We start from the raw sequence: 17,747 nt of genomic DNA, 5'->3' as shown, positions 1-17,747 counted from the left end.
CAGCATCTGTGGAGGAGGGTTGATATCATACCCCATTTATGGCTAAACACTCACAATTGCTAGTTTTCAACACTTCTAACATTAACCTTATCTCTGTATTAACCACTGTCTGATCTAAAGAATGTCTCTAAGGTTTGGAACAGTACGAAGACAAAAGTATTTAGAAAGAAGTTTGACCACCTAGCAAAACAGTATCAACACATTCTCACCTTGAGGCTATGACTTTTCTAGTCATGGATCCTGTTTACAGTAGCGACATGAATTCTCTCCAGTAGAGCAGGCCTCGAATCCAGCCAAGAGTGGCTGGGTACCCGGTACCCTGTCTTGTCACTGTTGTATCAATGGGCACATCTTGCCTAGAAGGTGCTGACCTTTTGCGACAGGTAGGATTCAGTGTTAGGTAATACCATGGATGTCTTCTCTTCCAGCAGCCTGCAGAGCTCTCTCCAGGACTAGAGCTAGCCAGCAGGGAGAGTTTCCTAGTCAATTCAAGGTATATTTTTCTAGTCTGCAATCAAAGTATGTGATTTCTTCTGCAAAGAGGTTTACCATCTAGTTATGGTGGACAACTAAGAGCAATAGCAAAAACCTGTAATTTTTTGTATCATTTTGGGGCCTTTCTGACCAATAAGCCATGGGAAGGTTATTCTCAATGTTAATTTTTTTTCTCACATTTTCTCCATTTACTGTTAAGTGTAAGATGCTTGTTTTCAGGTGGAAGAAGCAGGTTTAGAAGGTCTATCAGTTTACTCTGGTTCAACTATTAAAGCAGACGATACTAAGGAATTATGACAAGTCTATATCCTTTGGAAACTCTATAGTAATAAATAGATATCAATCAATGGAACCTTTGGGTTTGGATTTTTTTTTTTTTTGGTTTGGTATGGTTTTGGTTTTTCAAGACAGGGTTTCTCTGTGTAACAACTCTGGATGTCCTGGAACTTGCTTCATAGACCAGGCTGGTCTCAAGCTCACAGAGATCCACCCGCCTCCACCTCTTAAGTGCTGGGATTAAAGCTGTGCACCACCACTGCCTGGGGGGGTCATTGTTTTTAGTGCAGCAGCAAACCAGGGCTTGTGCATGCAGAGCAAACACTGGACCACTGAGCTACATCTTCAGCCCCGTGCGACTCAGACCCACATCCATTGCTCTGTGTTCTCATTCGCAGCACCTTGGTTTACTTTCTGGAGTACGGAAAAGGAACTCGAGGAGAAATTTTAACTCCAACTAACTCACTAGAGAAATTGGAAATGTTTAGGTGCCAGTCTTGTTGAATTAAGTATTAATCAAGAATATATTTACTTATTACTCTTACTTACTAAAACCCTTCTTGGAAAGATTCATTGTGCAGCTTACAGTAACATTTTCTTTTTTTCAACTTTACCTGTCATGCGTGTCTGGTCTTTATCACCGTGCTGTGAGAGTTTTCAATCAGTGTTGGCATCTGGGAGAAATGAGGGATTTGTCCCTTGGTTCTGCCGTCATGAATGTTAGTGGAGAGGAAGTGTGCAATGCTTGAAGCGATTACGTTCTCTGGGCCATCTGGTCATCAAGAAAAGACTGCGTTTTCATTTCACAGCGAATAAGAAGTTTATTAAGAAAAGAGAATATTTAGTTTAAGGAAGAAAGAAATCATACTTTATTTCTGGCACTAAAAGCTTCAGCCTGCTTAGCCGTGAAGAGAAGGGCTAGCTAGGGAAGACCCGGCCTCGGAGGGGCTACACAGTGGTGGTGTCTGTGCTGTGAGGCGATGCTTGGAGGTCACGGTTGGCGAAGACAGACAGACAGACATGCAAGGGGGAGGGGTTTGTCCTAAGCTCCCCTTTTGCCCCCACACAATTTTTACGGAAGGAAAGAATGACTCACAGGGGTGAATTTTTCTCATGCCGCAAAGGAAGTCAGACCACCTGGTTCCTAAAGCGTGCTCCAGAGCCCCCGAGGCAGGTAGGGTTGGAAAGTGACCACTCAGGTGTAACTGGTTAGCATCTGTCCGCTCGTCTTCTTATTATATACTGCTTCATGCTTTAAACATTAAGACCAGGCTCATGTTTTATTTACGTCTCTGTAAATAAAGCACCAACTTCAAGAGAGGCGTAGAAAATTAATGCAGAAAGCACATATTTGAATCTAGTAGAGGACGGTAGACAAGGTTGTAAAAAAGTGCCTGGAAGCGAACCTGTCTGCCGCCTGCTCTTGCACGTCAGCATCCTTGCACGTTCCCCTTGTGACACCCAACACAGAGAATTCACATCCTGGGGTATGCTTGCCATGGGGCCACCCACAACTTTTTTAGTAGATTTATTTGTAGCCCTGCAGCTGCACAGAAGATGTGGTTGACTTCCTTCGAAGTCCACTTAGTCACCAAGCACAGAAAGACTGGTTCTCGATGGCTGCCCCGATAGCCTCTGGAATACTGGGCGTGCTTGTCAATGCAAGAATCCTCCTGGGCTTCCTTCAAAGCCTCCATAGGGAAGCAAGGGCTGGGGCAGGAGCAGAGGGCCAGACAGGAGGACAAGAGGGGAGAGTTGACAGCCAAGAGTGTAGCCAGTTTCCAGAAGAGTGTGGCTGGAGCCAGGCTGGGCTGGGCTAGTGCCGAACCTGGGATGGTGCAAAGGACCAAGTTGGAGAGGAAGGACCTCCATCCAATGGGAAGACATTTGGCCATAGTCACAGGTGATAGTGGAGAATCCTAATAGGCATTGTCCCTGCCTGCAGCATGGTTCACAGGTCTCGCTCCTTTCCAAATCCATCATTCAAGCCAAGGTGCAGCTCCCCTGAGCTTGTGGGACCCATCCAGCTGCACAAGGAGTGTATCCAGCACAAGCCTGGGGGCTCTCTCACGGCCCCTGCACTGTTCATATGTGAACTCTGCCTCTGAAATCTGAGCCTTTCCCAAAGCTGAGCTTAATGACTCCCAGCCTTCCTGCTCCCACCTTCCATCTCCTGCACCCAACTTGTTCCGTTTCCCCGAGTCTGCTCTCTCCTCACTTACTTCCGTGTTAGCCAGAGTTCTCCGGGTGGAACTAACAGGATGTGTGGACACAGCCAGAGGTTTATTGTAAGGAACTAGCTTCCACAAGTATAGAGACTGGGAAGTCCAGATTCATGGGTGGACTGGCAGGCCCGAGACCCAAGAAGGACTCCATGTCATGACTCAGGTGTACAGCTGTCTGTGGCAGAATTCCTTCTTGCCTGGGTGAAAAGCAGCCATCTCAGTAGGTTTTCTAAGGATGGAGTGAGACCCACATTAGGGGTAGCAGAGTACTCAGAATCCACAGTCTCCTCCCATCTGCCACCCACTCACGAATGCACCTCACTCTGTCCAGGTATTTGGTCACTGTAGCCTGTTCACATTGACATACAAAGGTCACCAACACACTGCCCTTTCTCTTCTAGCTGTGACCTACCTCGTGAGTGGTTTCCTTCTCTTCTTTCTCTCTTACTGTGTAAGCACTACATCTGCCGTGTGCCCGTCAATGCTTACATCACTCCTCGGACGTCACGTCTCTCCTCGGATCTCACATTATGCTTCAGATCTTACATGGTTCCTCAGATCTGCCTTTCTGCTGAAACTGCTTCACACATGAAAAAAAAAAAGCCCGAGTGTTAAAAGTGACACCACAGTGTGGTCTGCAGCTTCTCCTGGTCCATGGGGTTGCTGGGATGTGCATGATCTCCAAGCCAACGTCCTCTTTATTTCATTTCCATGGAGGCCCGTCTCTCATACTGCAGATCCTGACCTCAGGCACCACCCCTCAATTCAATGCTCTTCCTTCCTCACTGCCCTGGCCCTTTGAATGGTCTTGGTTCAGCTGCCGGAGAGGAGTCGGGAGCTAATAAAACCCAGTAACTGTTGATACTCTTGTTTTCAGAATAGTCTCAGAGCGGCCCTGTGTCTTCTCCATTTTAACTTTCTTGATGATGGATTCCTCACATTATCTCCTTACCAGTGATCCCTCAATGTGCTAACCTTTGACATTTGCACTGCTCGAGGTTGTGTTTGGTGGCCACTTTACTCAGAAAGCCAGAGGATGTAGTAGTTGAACTATCCTGGCTTCAATTCCTGATTCTCCATTTTGGTGGAACACAGCTGATCAGAACTATGGAGTTCCAAAGAACTGGAGGAGCCCTGCATCTAACCTGAGACCAAAGTCTGCAGCAATTACACACACCTGGGAGACTCCTCATATCCCCAAGTGCTTACTCCTGAGGTTTCTTTGGAGGCCAGCAGCCATTGTCACCCGACTCTGATTCTACTGCCTCTCCCATGGTAGTCTGTTCCATCTTTCAACTTGACTCACCTGCCAGATGTCCGCCTTTCATTCCTAAATCTGTCCCAACAACTCAAGAGTCAGTGACCCCCAGAATGTTTGGAAGTGGTAAGGCATGATGGTGCACAGGTACAGTTAGGTAGAACCTACCGGTCACAGATGGTGATAGACAGATTTGGTCTGTCAGTTCTCAGGTATTTGAGGAGCATGTGTAGCTGTTGTGACCGCTTCCAAACTTTTATTATTCCTAGATCAAATTCCTACCAGAAAGGACATGGGGTTCACTTTTCATCTGAGAGGCATAAATAAAAGGAACGGTGATAATCTCTTACTCCAGACACCTAAACAAGAAAGGATTTGGTCTACGGAACTGAAGTCTCTCTTACAGCAGCGATGCCGTGCAAACACTTCAGAGGTAAGACCTAGCTGGAGCCATTTCGGCCATCTCTCCGCTATAGTATCTCGCTTACCGTCTTGACTAACTGTTGGTGTGCTGAAGTCCATTGTAAAGGAGTAGACTCTGAGGCCAATGAGCTAAGAGCAGAGAAAAGACACCTCTAATAGCAACAGCCATAAAGTTTTTTGTTTGTTTGTTGCTTTTGGTTTGTTTTTTGTTTTGATTTGGTTTGATTTTGGTTTATTTGAGACAGGGTTTCTCTGTGTAGCTTTGGTGCCTGTCCTGGAACTAGCTCTTGTACTCTAGGCTGGGCTTGAACTCACAGAAATCCGTCCGCCTCTGCCTCCCAAGTGCTGGGATTAAAGGCTTGCACCACCACCACCCAGCTCTTTAAAAAATGCCTCTTTCCATTTCTTCACCAGTTTTTCTGGGCATGTGATACCAGTGCTTTTCCAAAAGCTTGGACCAGCAGAAAGAGTAACAGGGACACACAGGCATCTAGAGGGGTCCAGTTGCTGGGTACTAACATCTTCCTCGGGGGAGGGGTGAAAAGACGAGGCCGTGATGTCAATGACCACAGATGCTGGGAGTTGGGTAGAAGGTTTACAGAGGATTCATTTATTTAACAGCAAGAAAACTGTATATCCCCTCCCAGCACCCAGGGGTTCTGGTCCATTGACAATTGACATCTCATGCTCGTCTCCCATTGGCTAGGCACGATCAGGACCTCTGACAACAACACCTGTGGCTAGGTACTCAGGAAACACTGCTTGGTAGCTCCTTATTAGGTAGGCACAGACAGGACCTTTGACAGCTCTGGGCAGACTCCAGGTTGGCTCCTGGTAGGCCTTAACTTCTTACAGGGTCCATCATTTGGCCATCAAAAACAATGGCTTTGCATCAAAGACAGGTGTGGGAGAAAACATGTGCTCAGACAACTGAGTCTGGCTCTCATCCTGATAGACTCACCTGCCAGGTGTCCACCCATGGCCCCACTCAAGGTAAGGGCCCTCCAGAAGATCTAGAAGTAGCGGGACGTGATGTGTAGATAATGCACTCCCACCCTTCAAGGCCATTTCCGGAATCAGTGATAGCAGACACTAAGTGTTAGGTATGTGCCGTTGTGCCCATGCACGCATGACTTGTTGGCTGAGCCTTTGAAACAGGCCTCGTCTCCTCTGGCCCATTACAGAGATCATGCCAGGATGGCAGATACATGTGCAGCCTCAACAGGAGCACACAGATTATGGTACGCTGCGGGGCGGGTGGGGCAGAAGATTTTGTTATATTTTGATATTTTCACATTCCCCTGCACCCAAGTCCCTCCACAGTATGACTCTTTAAAAATAAGGGATGTGACCATTTTCCCATCGTCGCACTATCGTGAGCACTCTGCGATAGGAGATCAATAACGTTTTTCGTGGAACACTGTAAAAATTGAAATGAGGAGCATTTTACAACTATTCTTAGTTTCAGGAAGACTGAGAGGGAAGACGGGGGAGGCCCTCTAGATGTCACAAGCCAGATCCTTGGAGCATCCACCCTCACCCAAAAAAGAGGAAAATAGAGAAGTCAGCTGGCCTACTTTCAGGTCCTGAGGTATATCTAGCAGTGCACCCAAGTCTAGAATGACAGAGAGCCTGGTGGTGAATACATGAGTGAGTCTGAGCACCCCGAGATAAGCTGGGCTCCGCGGGGCGCCTTATCTTCCTCAGCCCACTTACAAGTTACTGCCGTGTGTTCTAGAGCCCGAGGGCTCCTTGTTATTCCTAAGATGGAAGTGAGAAATGATGGCGCTCACCTCCTCATTAATTCAGTAGCTGATTCTGCCACGAAGAATCGTTGTCTCTCGCCCAGCTTTTCTCTTTTTCGCTAATGTATAGAGTCACTCACGAAATACATGCTTGTCATTCATTCTGTATGTCAGTATTCCGAGAGAGGTGGCGTCCCTGTGCCAAGAGGCCAGCCTTCTGAAGCTAGTGACAATAGATCTTGCATTGATGAAACCAAATTCGTTGTGCTAAGAATATTGATGAAGCTGTGGAAGTCACTTCCACAGAGGCTAGCCACGCAGAGAGTCAGAGAGAAGACAGAAAACAAATATGGATGATCCTGACATCATGGCCTTTGACAGTTTTTTATTACTTTAATATTTTCCCATAGTCTACAGTATGGGTAGTGTGGGGATGTGCCAGACAACGCTGAATTTTCTTCTGCTTCCTGGAATTGGCAATGGTTGATTTTATGAATTAACTCTTGAAGAATAGTGCATTTTTCTCTGTGAAGATATGGTATCTCAACTCAGTAATGTGACTCCTACTTTTTAAATATGTTAACTTTAATTAACAGGGATGCATGTTTAATGAGATATGAGGATTAATTGAAATATTGTATTATTGGAACTATTCCTAAACAAAATTTTATTTATCCCTGACATAAATTATTTTCAGTCTATTCTCTTTGTCTTCCATTGATTGGTCTGCATTTTCTCATGCTTCAGGATACAAGCAATCATTCATGCTTTAACTGTAATTAATGTCTATATATACACATATTCATATATCAAGAAAGTAATTGTGTTCTCTTCATTTCCAAGATAAAGCCTCAGAATTGGAGCTAAAACAACACTAATATCCTGTATTCCCATTTGTTTTCCTCTTGGTTGCCTCTTTAACCTCACTGAGTACTGTCTTAAATTCAATTTCACTGGGGATCTAGTTGAGGTTTCCAGATCACTCTTAATATTTTTTCTATCTCAATTGGAAGTTGAGCATCTTAATAAAATGTGTTTAAGTTGCTGACTATGGCAAAGAAATAAGTTCTACCAAGATTTTCTTAAAACTAAATCCTAAATTAGATTACCTTGCGTGTGAGCTACCTGATGATTGAACACTATAATCCTCTCTGTCCTTCCTCCTAACTGCTCACCCATTGTTGAGGCAATAAATATTTATCAAGTGTCTACAGCCTCTCAGACAGTGTGAGATGCTGGGAACATGTAGATGACAAAGCACAGTCTATGCCCTCAGTTGCACTTAGGAGGCTCGCAAGGCTGTGCCGGGATTCACTGGCTAATGGAATCAAGGCTAGATTGCAAGTTTGTTTTTCTCTGCCAGTTAAAACAAAATTTAGTAGCCTTCCTGGAAAAAAATCAAGCTCACCTCTGGCTGCCAAAGTTTCCAAGAGGCTTGCAATATGGTTGTTGCAAATCAATAATTCTCACCCCCGAAATGGGCCTAATCTCACCGAGGGCCTATTAGAAAGGATTCCCATGCCCTTCCCAAGTCCAAGGTTGCAGTGGGATGCGTTGGTTTGGATTCCTAACCAGAACACAGGGGAAGCAATGGGTGGTAGGGAGCGCGACTTGATTGATCATCCTTGTTCTCAATTATCGTGTTGCTTGATGGGCTGTTCCTAGTGACAGCAGTGATGTTAACAGCAGTGATGGGAAGAGGTCACGTTTAGTGAGCTGTTGTGGGCTGGCAGATGGTTTGCCCTTTGCATCCACCCTTGCACTCAACCCTCACAACAGCTCAGCGACACGGCCATCACTACTTATTTCACTAGTGAGGATGTGAGCGTGCGGAGTGCCTAATTCATGCTGGGGCGGTTCCGGCGCTTGTGAGTAGAAGAGGTCGTTGACTTTGAAGTCACTCCTGTGCTCCAGCCGTCAGGCTCCCCTGCCTTCCTGTGATGGCCAGCACACCTGTGCAGTGGTGAACGGTGGGACTGGTCTCCTTGGCAGATGCGTGGGTGGCCACTGGATCTGTCCCCACCCAGCCCTGCACCTTGTGGAATTCAGAACAGTTGCTCTCCTGGCTCTAGGGGAAGAGCTCCAGCTAGTTGGCTATACTAGTGGCTAGGAGGCTTTTGTGATGGGAACTTTTCTGTTTAATTGGGGAAAATGTTTCCCTTTTACAGATTTTTTAAAAGAGTTAAGTAATTTCTAAAAAAGATTTTAAAATGAGTTTTTAAAAATATGACTATATAACTATAGCACAGCGCGCTGCTGAGCTGAGCACAGCTTGGACTAAAAGCAACATGAGCAGGAGGGCTGGGACGAGGTTCGCCGCCTTTTCTGGAAGGTCAGACACCCCCTTCCAGCCCTTGTCCACATTCGGCCTCTTGACAAGGTGTCTGCAGAGGGAGGCTGCGTTTTCCTGACCTGTCGCCATTAAAGCACGTGTCTGTTCATCTCCTGGTGTGAATAGCAGGTCTCTGCTATATTAATAATATCTGTAATCTCAGGAGGGTTCAGTGATGCTCCTCCCGCCAGGGTGAGCAAAGTTAAAGAATGTGCTGGAGTGTCCGTAATCGTCCTAAGAAAGGTGTCTTGTTTCCTGCTGGACACTGCAGGGTCCCTAACCAGAGTGGGAACCCTTTCGGTGGGTGCTCAGAAACAGCCGAGTGTGTAACTCCATCCTGACTCATCCCCTTCTCTCCTTCATATTTTTATCCTTTGTTTTTTTTTTCTTCACAAAAGAGTATTAAGTCCCATCACTCTACTTTTATTTCTCATACCCAGTGGCTGATGAGCCAATGGAGCAGTCTCTGCATCTCTTGTCTTTTCAGTGATAACTATATGCCGACGTTGTCTTTAGAGGAGACTGGACCTCTTCATTTGCCAGATTCCAAGCTTTAAAAATGAACTCCTACCCAAGAGCCTATCTCACAGCCTGCCCAGCCCAGCTGTCAAGCTCCAGGGAGACTATGATGATGATGATTGAAAATAAAGCCTGGGTACAGAGATAGCTACGGGACGACTGTATGACTGACTGAGATATTCTGAATTTAACGTCCTGAAAATGTGGTCCAATCATAGAGCAGAACCTTGTCACTCAGCCCCTCCCATCCGCCCCAGTCCACCATAGGTCCCTCTGTCCTCATAAAAGTAACCATAGCCTGGCTTTGCCATAATCACTGTTGTATTTTCACGGTGTTACCTATAAGCTGACCTCTACACATGTGCCAGGGTGTGTTTGTGTGTGGATGCATGCAGATTTCATGTATTGACTAATCAGTGGCTTAGCTCATGTAGTGAAAGGGCAAGTGTTTGTCTTTCCCTTTATTTACTAAATTTCAAGGTAATGAATTAGTTCTTTATCGTATTTCAAAGGTTACTAATTCCTTTTTAGAAGATCACTTAAGAACTCCTGGTTGGCGGCTAAGAGACGGCTCGGTTGTTGAGGGCACCTGTGTGGTTACTCTTTGCAGCTACACTGAGGCTCACAAACACCTGCAGCTCCAGTTCCCGGGGATCCACCATCTGCTTCTGGCTTCTAAAGGGACAGGCATACAGGTAGCAATACTCATACGCATAAAAAAATCTTATTTTTAAAAAAAAAAAAACCCTCATGGATATAAACTCATTTAAAAAATTTCAATATTCTGCACTTAATACCACACTGCAGCTCAAAACTGTAACACCCGTGCCCCTCGGAAGTCTCTTCACAGTGCTCCCAAGTCCCTCCCACACGATTCACGTGACCAATGAAGCTTTCCCAGTTTGGCTGATGAGATGGTCTAGATTACCTTAGAGCCTCGCTGCACTCCACCTGGAATCTGCTGTTCCCCTACCAAGGCTGGGTTCTTTTAGTGAGACAATATGTCTTCTAACGGCTTCCACGCAGGGAATGCTCTGCATCGTTTGGGGAAAGCTTTCCCATTCCCCCAAGCTCCCTCTACTGTAGCTTGATGTGGTGGTTTGAAAGAAAACTGCCCCCAAAGAGAGTGGCACTACTAGGAGGTGTGGCCTTGTTGGAGGAAGTGTGTCACTGTGTGGGCGGGCTTTGAGGTCTCTTTTGCTCAAGCTTCCCTCAGTGTGGCAGTCAGTTGACTTCCTGTTGCCTGTGAGATGTAGCACTCTCAGCTCCGGCACCACGTCTGCCTGCGTGCAGCCATACTGCCCTTTATGATCCGAATGGACTGAACCTGTGAGCCTGTTCGTGAGCCACCCTCAATCAGATTTTATCTTTATGAGCTGCCGTGGCCACGGTGTCCCTTCACAGAGATAGAAACCCTCACTAAGTCACTCGAGAAGTTGTCAGGTGGACTCAGCTGGCTTTCTGCGCGTTTCGGGCCCGGTTTCCCAGCCCACTTTCTTCTCCACTTTGCTTCCTTTGTCTCCATTCTGGCTCCAGCCCATTTTGATTATCCTCTCAGCAGCTTCTACCAGTACTGAGCTACACCTCCAGCTGCCCCCCACCGCCTCTTGCCCCCACCTTAGCCTGCTCAACACCTCCATCACCTTCTTTTTCCCAGGCAGGTTTTATAAAAATGGAAGGAGTATACCTATCGCAGAGCCTGGTTTATAAGATGATATTTGAAACATGTTCTCCAAAGAACTGAACCAAAAGATGAGTTCTAGGTACAGGTACTGTCTCACCACAGCCAGGTGTCCGTCATTCCTTTTCAATAGGAGGGGGTCATTTAACACATAATTTGGGGGTGACAATCACTTCCAGGCAGAGGCAGGTGGCACCTAGCCAAGCCGGCACTGTAACTAAGGAGTGAGTTTCTTTTTTAAGATTTATTTTTATTTATATGCCTGTGTGCCTGTGAGGGGGTGTGTGCACGCCAGCGCAGGTGCTCACAGACACCCGGGAGTGTCAGATACCCTGAAGCCTGAGTTACAGACAGTTGTACCTCACCTGGCGTGGCTGTGGGAACCAAAGCCAACTGAGCTCTAAGCCTCTGGTCCTTCTCCCTAGCCCCAAGAAGAGTTCTTAATGCATTCATTCCATGGAGAAAACAGGAAAACGAGGATTTACTCTTTTTTTATATGAAACGGCCTCTAGTGAGCATAAGAATGTAGACCTGCCCCAGGATGGCCCTCACTCTTCCTCTGGAGGAAGGCAGCCCTGGAATTGAAGTCAACATCTGCTCCTCCCTGCCTGGCAGGTCCTGTGTCCTCTGGTCCGTAAAGGACTGGGAAGTCACAGCCCCTGCAGTTTTCTGAGCAGGTGCTGGCCATCTTTGGAAGTCCCAGTGCTGTCCTGGTTGGAACCGTTGCTGACAGTCATGGTTCCTTTTGGGTATGGACCAGGCCGGAGGCCTCCTTTGATTGGCGTTTCCTTTATTAGCTGGGAACATTGAAACAATAGGCCCTTCTATTGCCTGCCAGCATTTGGTGTTTGGCCTGCAAGTGTCTCTTGGTGACCTTTATTTGCATTGGCCTGCAGATAATAGTCAGTTTCCTTAGTGAGGAGGAGGTGGGAGGAGGTAAGAGGCACATGTGAAGCCTAAGTATTAACTCCGAGGACTTAAGTATAGGATGGACGAGGGCCCTGGCAGCCTCGGCTCCGCCACCTTTTTGAAAGAGACAAAGACCGTCATTAACTGCCCCGGCTAGTCACCACCACTGGGCGCTGGTGGTTCACAGACTGTAGAGGTTACACCACTAATGTCTTCAGGAGGTCCTCGGAACAGGGGCCACACCTGATAAGTCAGGGAGGGGGTCAGACCTTGCCCTTTGCTGACCTGCAGCCTGCAGAAAGATGTACCTGGCCTTTGCAGAGTTAACGATACTCAGATAACTGTCAGCGGTTAAATATCGGAAACTCCATTTTTCTATGTAAAGAAAAAGGCCAGTTTTAAGCTCCCTGAGAAAGCAGAGGTGGCTACATGCTGGAGGTGTTGACTGGCAGCAACTCCATCCCCACTGAGGGAATTAGGCACTTGCAGCTGTCGCGGGCCTAGGTCCTCTTCTCTTTGGATTGTTCCTGTGAGCTCATAAGCATCTTGATGTTTCAACCATGCTGCTGCACAGCCCTGCCCACTCCCATTTCTTTCTTTTCTTTGCACCAAGGGCTCTGAAGAGTTGTTCCCAGGCAATCAGGCGTCCACTGCTCCCGTTCTTGCCAACATGCTCTGCATCCAGCTTTGGCCCACAGACACCACCCCCCTCCTGCCCAGCACCCCGGGAAGCTGCCTGTAGCGTGGCACCTCCCACCCTTCAGACTCTTGGTCTTGCTGCCCCTTTTATCAGGCACCTTAGCTTGGTAACGCACATCATCTCTTTCTTCTCCCCTTCGTGATGGTCTATAGGTACCTGGCTTTGCCGAGCCTGCTGAGCCCCTGGTTCACTTATCCAGCTCAGGGAGACCCAGCTGTCCAGCTGGTCCTTCTCTTGATCTCTCAGAAGCCTCTTGATCTGACACATCCAAACTGAACTCTCTCCTTTCCGCCTCTGGTGGCTTCAGTGTGTGTGTGTGTGTGTGTGTGTGTGTGTGTGTGTGTGTGTTTGTGTATGGTACGTGCTCTTCAGCTCTCTGGTTTCTGCCTTAACAAATGCAGATCCCAGCAGCTAGGGGAGGAAGTCAGGGTGTTCATTCTTCGGGATGGCGCAGGGCTGGATGTGTCCCTCTCTCAGAGGTAGTTCAGCACAGCCATCACCACACGATTCTTTCCTGTCTGGATTTCCTGCATCTCCTTCAAGCCTACAATTGGTCACACTGCCACTGTTGCTGTCTTTGGGGGTATGACATTGTGGCTTGCTTTTCCTGACCCCTGCCCACACCTGTGCTGAAGGCCCCTTCATTGTGCCCTCTATAAGTAATCCTGATGAGTACTATCCGTTGCCTGGTGGACCTTAACCATACACCATATCGTCACCCTTTCTACTTGAAAAGGAGGTGCAAAGAGTGGCTATCCTCTGTGTAAGGACAGTTAGAGACATGTGTCCATTATTTCCCGTCACTAAGCTGAGGGGAAGGTAGAGCCATATGCTCATCCCGACAAATATCCACACTGAGACATTTTCCCAGGACAGGTGAGAACCCAGAGGTCCGTGCACACGAGCTGAAAGAGCATGGGCCTCAGACGTGTCTTCTGCAGCAGTGGTCTGCGTGCATCCCAGGCGAAGTGGTCCACTCCAGCTATTGAAATGAGTACCAAATCATAATTCAGCAAAACCGCGAAAGAAGTCTGGGAACTGCATTCCTGTGCATTTCCGGCCGTGTTTTACCAAGGTATGCATGTTAGAGGCCCCCACGTTTCCATTATTGGAATTATGGCCACTGACTAGTTGCCCAAGACACAGGAAGTATTAGCTTCTATGCAGGGGGACCAATGAGAGGCTCCTGTTTCACTGAGACTTGTTTGCCCTTGCTGATGCTCTTGGTTGCCTCAGGAAAGACTGAATCAAGAGCGCTACCTCTGGAAGCTTCTCCTTCGCTCTGTTCTGCATGAAGTATGGCAGTTCCTCTCCTGTGTGAGTGGGACACCCAGGAGAGACGTGCCCTGACAGGAAAGCTGGAAGCAGAGGTTTTGTTTCTAACTTCACATCCATTGTCACCGCCTCCTCGCATCGGAACCACTGTACCTGGAGTTCCTAGGGCTCGGATGCGACCTGTTCTTCTGCAAACAAAACATCTTGAAGAATGGATCTAGAGATAAAGGGGGCAAGAAAAAAATGCTATAAAGGATCCTATAAAACATCAATCAAGGTAAAATAAGTGCTGGTTATTGTATCATCTGGGAAGGTCAAAAATTATTTTTTAAAAATTCTGTTTTTGAAGAAGCTTAGATAAAGGAGAATGGAAGAGAACAGATCATCACAGCCAAAGACTGACGTCCTCGGAAGTTTGTCCAGAATTGTGCTTTCTAGTAGAGGCAACAGAAATATCCTGTAATAGCGGAATTGTTAGATAAACTGACATATATATATATCTGTTATATAATACATAAATATATAATATATATTAGCTAAATAGTTTTATACACAAGCATACAGCAAGCATTATTTTCTCAATTTGAGTATGTATTTGAATGAATAATCATTTGTTAAGGTAATAATTTATGAAGAGAAAACAACCGTATGTTTATTATTGTACCTGTTTTGATTATATAGGTGTACACCCATATTATAGCTAAGAAATTGGAGGCACATGTGCCAAAATATTAGCAGTGCTTCCCTCTTAGGCTAACTAGCTGTCTAGTGCTGAGATAAAGCATCGAGATAGAAAGCAACTTGGGGAGAAAGGGGCTATCTCACTGACTTCATATCACAGTCCTCATTCAAGGAAGCCAGAGCAGGAACTCAAGGCAGGAACCTGGAGGCAGGAACTGAACCAGAGGCCACAGAGGCTGTGGTCTGCCATGTGGGTGCTGGCAATTGAATCCAAGTCCTCTGTGAGTGCTGGGAACTAAAGCCGTCTCCAGGCCCCTTTATTCAGCATTTCTAGCCAGGACCAGTTCAGTCTCCTTCAGAGGTACCGCAGCAGGCTCCAGGCACGCTAGCCTCTTCACAGCTCTGCAAGCATGCCCTTTAAGCATGCAGATACGCTTATATAACTTCTTGGCTTACAAGCTCCGCCAATAAAACTCAGCATGCTTGGCTTACACAGGCTCTGAGGAATGCATACCTGCCTGCCCTTCTGCTGGTCCTTTTCTCTGAACCCCCTCACTCTCCTCTTTCCCTTCCTGCGTTTGACTGGACTATATATATTCTGTGTTTCTCCACCTGTCTGAATTACGTGCCCCCTTCAAGAGCCAGCAAGCATTATCTTTTCCTGGAGGCCTTTTCTGACCACCTCCAGCTAAACTAACTGTCCGTTGATTCGCTTCGGGATTAGCTGCAGCTAGTAGCAGTCAGCTGCAACTGCTTGACTAGCTTTAAGAAGAGCCAGTCAGTGGAGAGGATAAGGCACCATAAAATTATTGCAAGGGTAGAAGAGAAGGAAGTCTGTGAGCAGTTTCCAGGAGGAGTTCCCAAGTTTACACTGCAGAATTTGCACCAACAAGGGCATATACCTCAGTCACAGCTGGTACTCCAGAAAACACCGGAGTTATGGAAGGTCCACACTGCCTCCAGTGAGGTCTGCATCACCATGGTACCCAGAAGGTGGGGGCAAAACACCCACACTACCGCCCATGAAAAGAGAAAAGCCTGACCCGTGGGTTCAGTCTCTCACCGGTTCACTATCTAAAGGCTTTGAATACCCACCACCCCACCACCAAACCTTTCCCAGAAAGCGCTCATCATCCCTCGGATTGCGATAACCTCCTGCTGAGCTCTGTGATTTTGCCTCATTATGTAGCATAAACTCGGTATCACTAGCATGTCCATCTTTCTATAAACTCGGTATCACTAGCATGCCCATCTTTCTATAAACTCGGTATCACTAGCATGCCCATCTTTCTATATCACAGATCTCATCATCACTCTCCAAGCTTCCTCTAGGAAAAGTACACATTCCTGGGCTTGGCATTCCCATTCTTCTTCTTCCCGTCCACCATAGCTCCAGTTCATACCACTGTCTGCATGGGCTAAAGTGTCTGGCTGTTGCGTTTGCCCAATTTCCTAACCTTATTCGTCTTGGAGATCTGACTTAAATACCATCACCCTGAGGATGGTCGCCGTTACCTTCCCTTTAACCCCGGCACCCAGGACTCCGCAGAAGATCTCTTCATTCTAAAGTTACCCAGCACTGGCCTTGACAGTGCTGTGCAGGGCCTTGGGGCTCCACGGAAATGTTTCTAGGACCTCTAAAGGGAACGGAGAAAGACCAGCAAGGGAGGTTCTGACCTCCCTGACATACGTCAACTGTCACGCCTCTGCTCAGAAGGGTTCGTCTGTTGTTTCCTTTAATTTTTATGACAAAAGTTTATATTTCTATGGAAAAGAGAAAAAATACTTGTAAATGGAAGTTTGGGTGAGGAGTGTGTGTGTGTGTGAGAGAGAGAGAGAGAGAGAGAGAGATGCATGTGTGTTCACATGTTTATATGGATGTACATATCAACATGTACATGTGAAGGTAGGTTGATGTCTGGTGTCTTCCTTCGTCATTCTCTACATTATTTTTGACACGGGGTCTCTCACTAAAGCTGGAGTCTGCTGTTTCAGCTAGACTGGCTGGTCACCGTCCTCCCCGCACAGTGCTGGGCCTGTAGGTTCCCATCTCCAAGCCCAGATTTTGCATGGGTGCTAACAATGCAAACTTGGGTCCTGATACTTTACCCACTGAGCATCTCCTTAGCCCTTGGTATTTTTTTTTATATGGTATTGGGAGTTGAAGCCCTGACCTAATGTGTGGTGGGCAGCCACACTCCTGCTAGGCTGCACTGCCGACCTGAAAGGGAGTTTCGGGGGATTTTGGAGACACAGCACTCACCCTTGTGTGTGAAGCTTAGTTACATGTGTGTCTATCGCTTGCTCTTGCTAGAATCACTTGGGTTCATTTGGATCACAGGGATAAGGCTTAAGGAAAAGAGTGGCCATTTTAAGTTTCCCTGTAACAGCCCAAGTGGCTTCCAGAGGCAGTGTTCCAAGACTGTGAGTCCTAACGCATGCCAGCAAATGTCAGCTTACACCAAGCAGTGAGAGACTGCCTTCTGAAAGACTCCCCCCAAAGGGAAGGTCAACAGCAGGAAGGACACAGATCTCACAGTGATGCTGGCGCTTCCACAGAGGACCCTGAAGGTTCTTTTGACCTCCATGCCCCCCTAATCTCCTGTTGTAATTAGAAGCAGGCCACACTGAGACTCCAGATGGCCCAATCTCGGGATTTTTTTTTCTTTTGAGACTGTAATATCAGCAGTATTTCTTTTTTAACTTGGAAAACAAATTGGTCTGATGCCTTTATATTGAATTGCTTGTTGTCTGCCTCTGACTAAAGGTCCCCGGAGGCAATTTAAGAAAGGCAGCCCTAAGACTGCCATGTCTGGTCCTGGAGCCAATACAGTTCCTGAAGCCAGGTTAGTATCTTTTGGGCAAAGATTTGCAGGGCAGCACATTTAGAGGAGAATTTAAAGCTTTTGCTCCTTAGTGAGCCAAACTCCTTAGTGAGGGAACTCACTGGCGGGCAGTGGTGAATTGTGGGAAGTCGCTGGCTGCAGTGGTGAATTGTGGGAACTTGCTGGCTACAGAGGTGTATTGTGGGAAGTCGCTGGCTGCAGTGATGGATTATGATCCCCTTTAGCCGTCTCTGTGGGTGGACAGAGGGTTTTCTTTGCTTGCCTGTTTCACGTCGACTTTGACTGTAGTGTCTGTCCTCCCACTCAGAAGTGGAACAAATATAAATTTCATCCCCAGAACCCTACCTCTCTAGAAGAGACCATGAAGATTGCTCTGTATTTC

This window comes from Alexandromys fortis, unplaced genomic scaffold (genome assembly GCF_014885135.2).
Source record: "Alexandromys fortis isolate MF-2015 unplaced genomic scaffold, M_Fortis_MF-2015_v1.1 scaffold_35, whole genome shotgun sequence".
NCBI classification, from domain to species: Eukaryota; Metazoa; Chordata; class Mammalia; order Rodentia; family Cricetidae; genus Alexandromys; species Alexandromys fortis.
The sequence above is the reverse complement of the archived record's forward strand: the minus strand, read 5'-3'. Positions refer to the sequence as shown.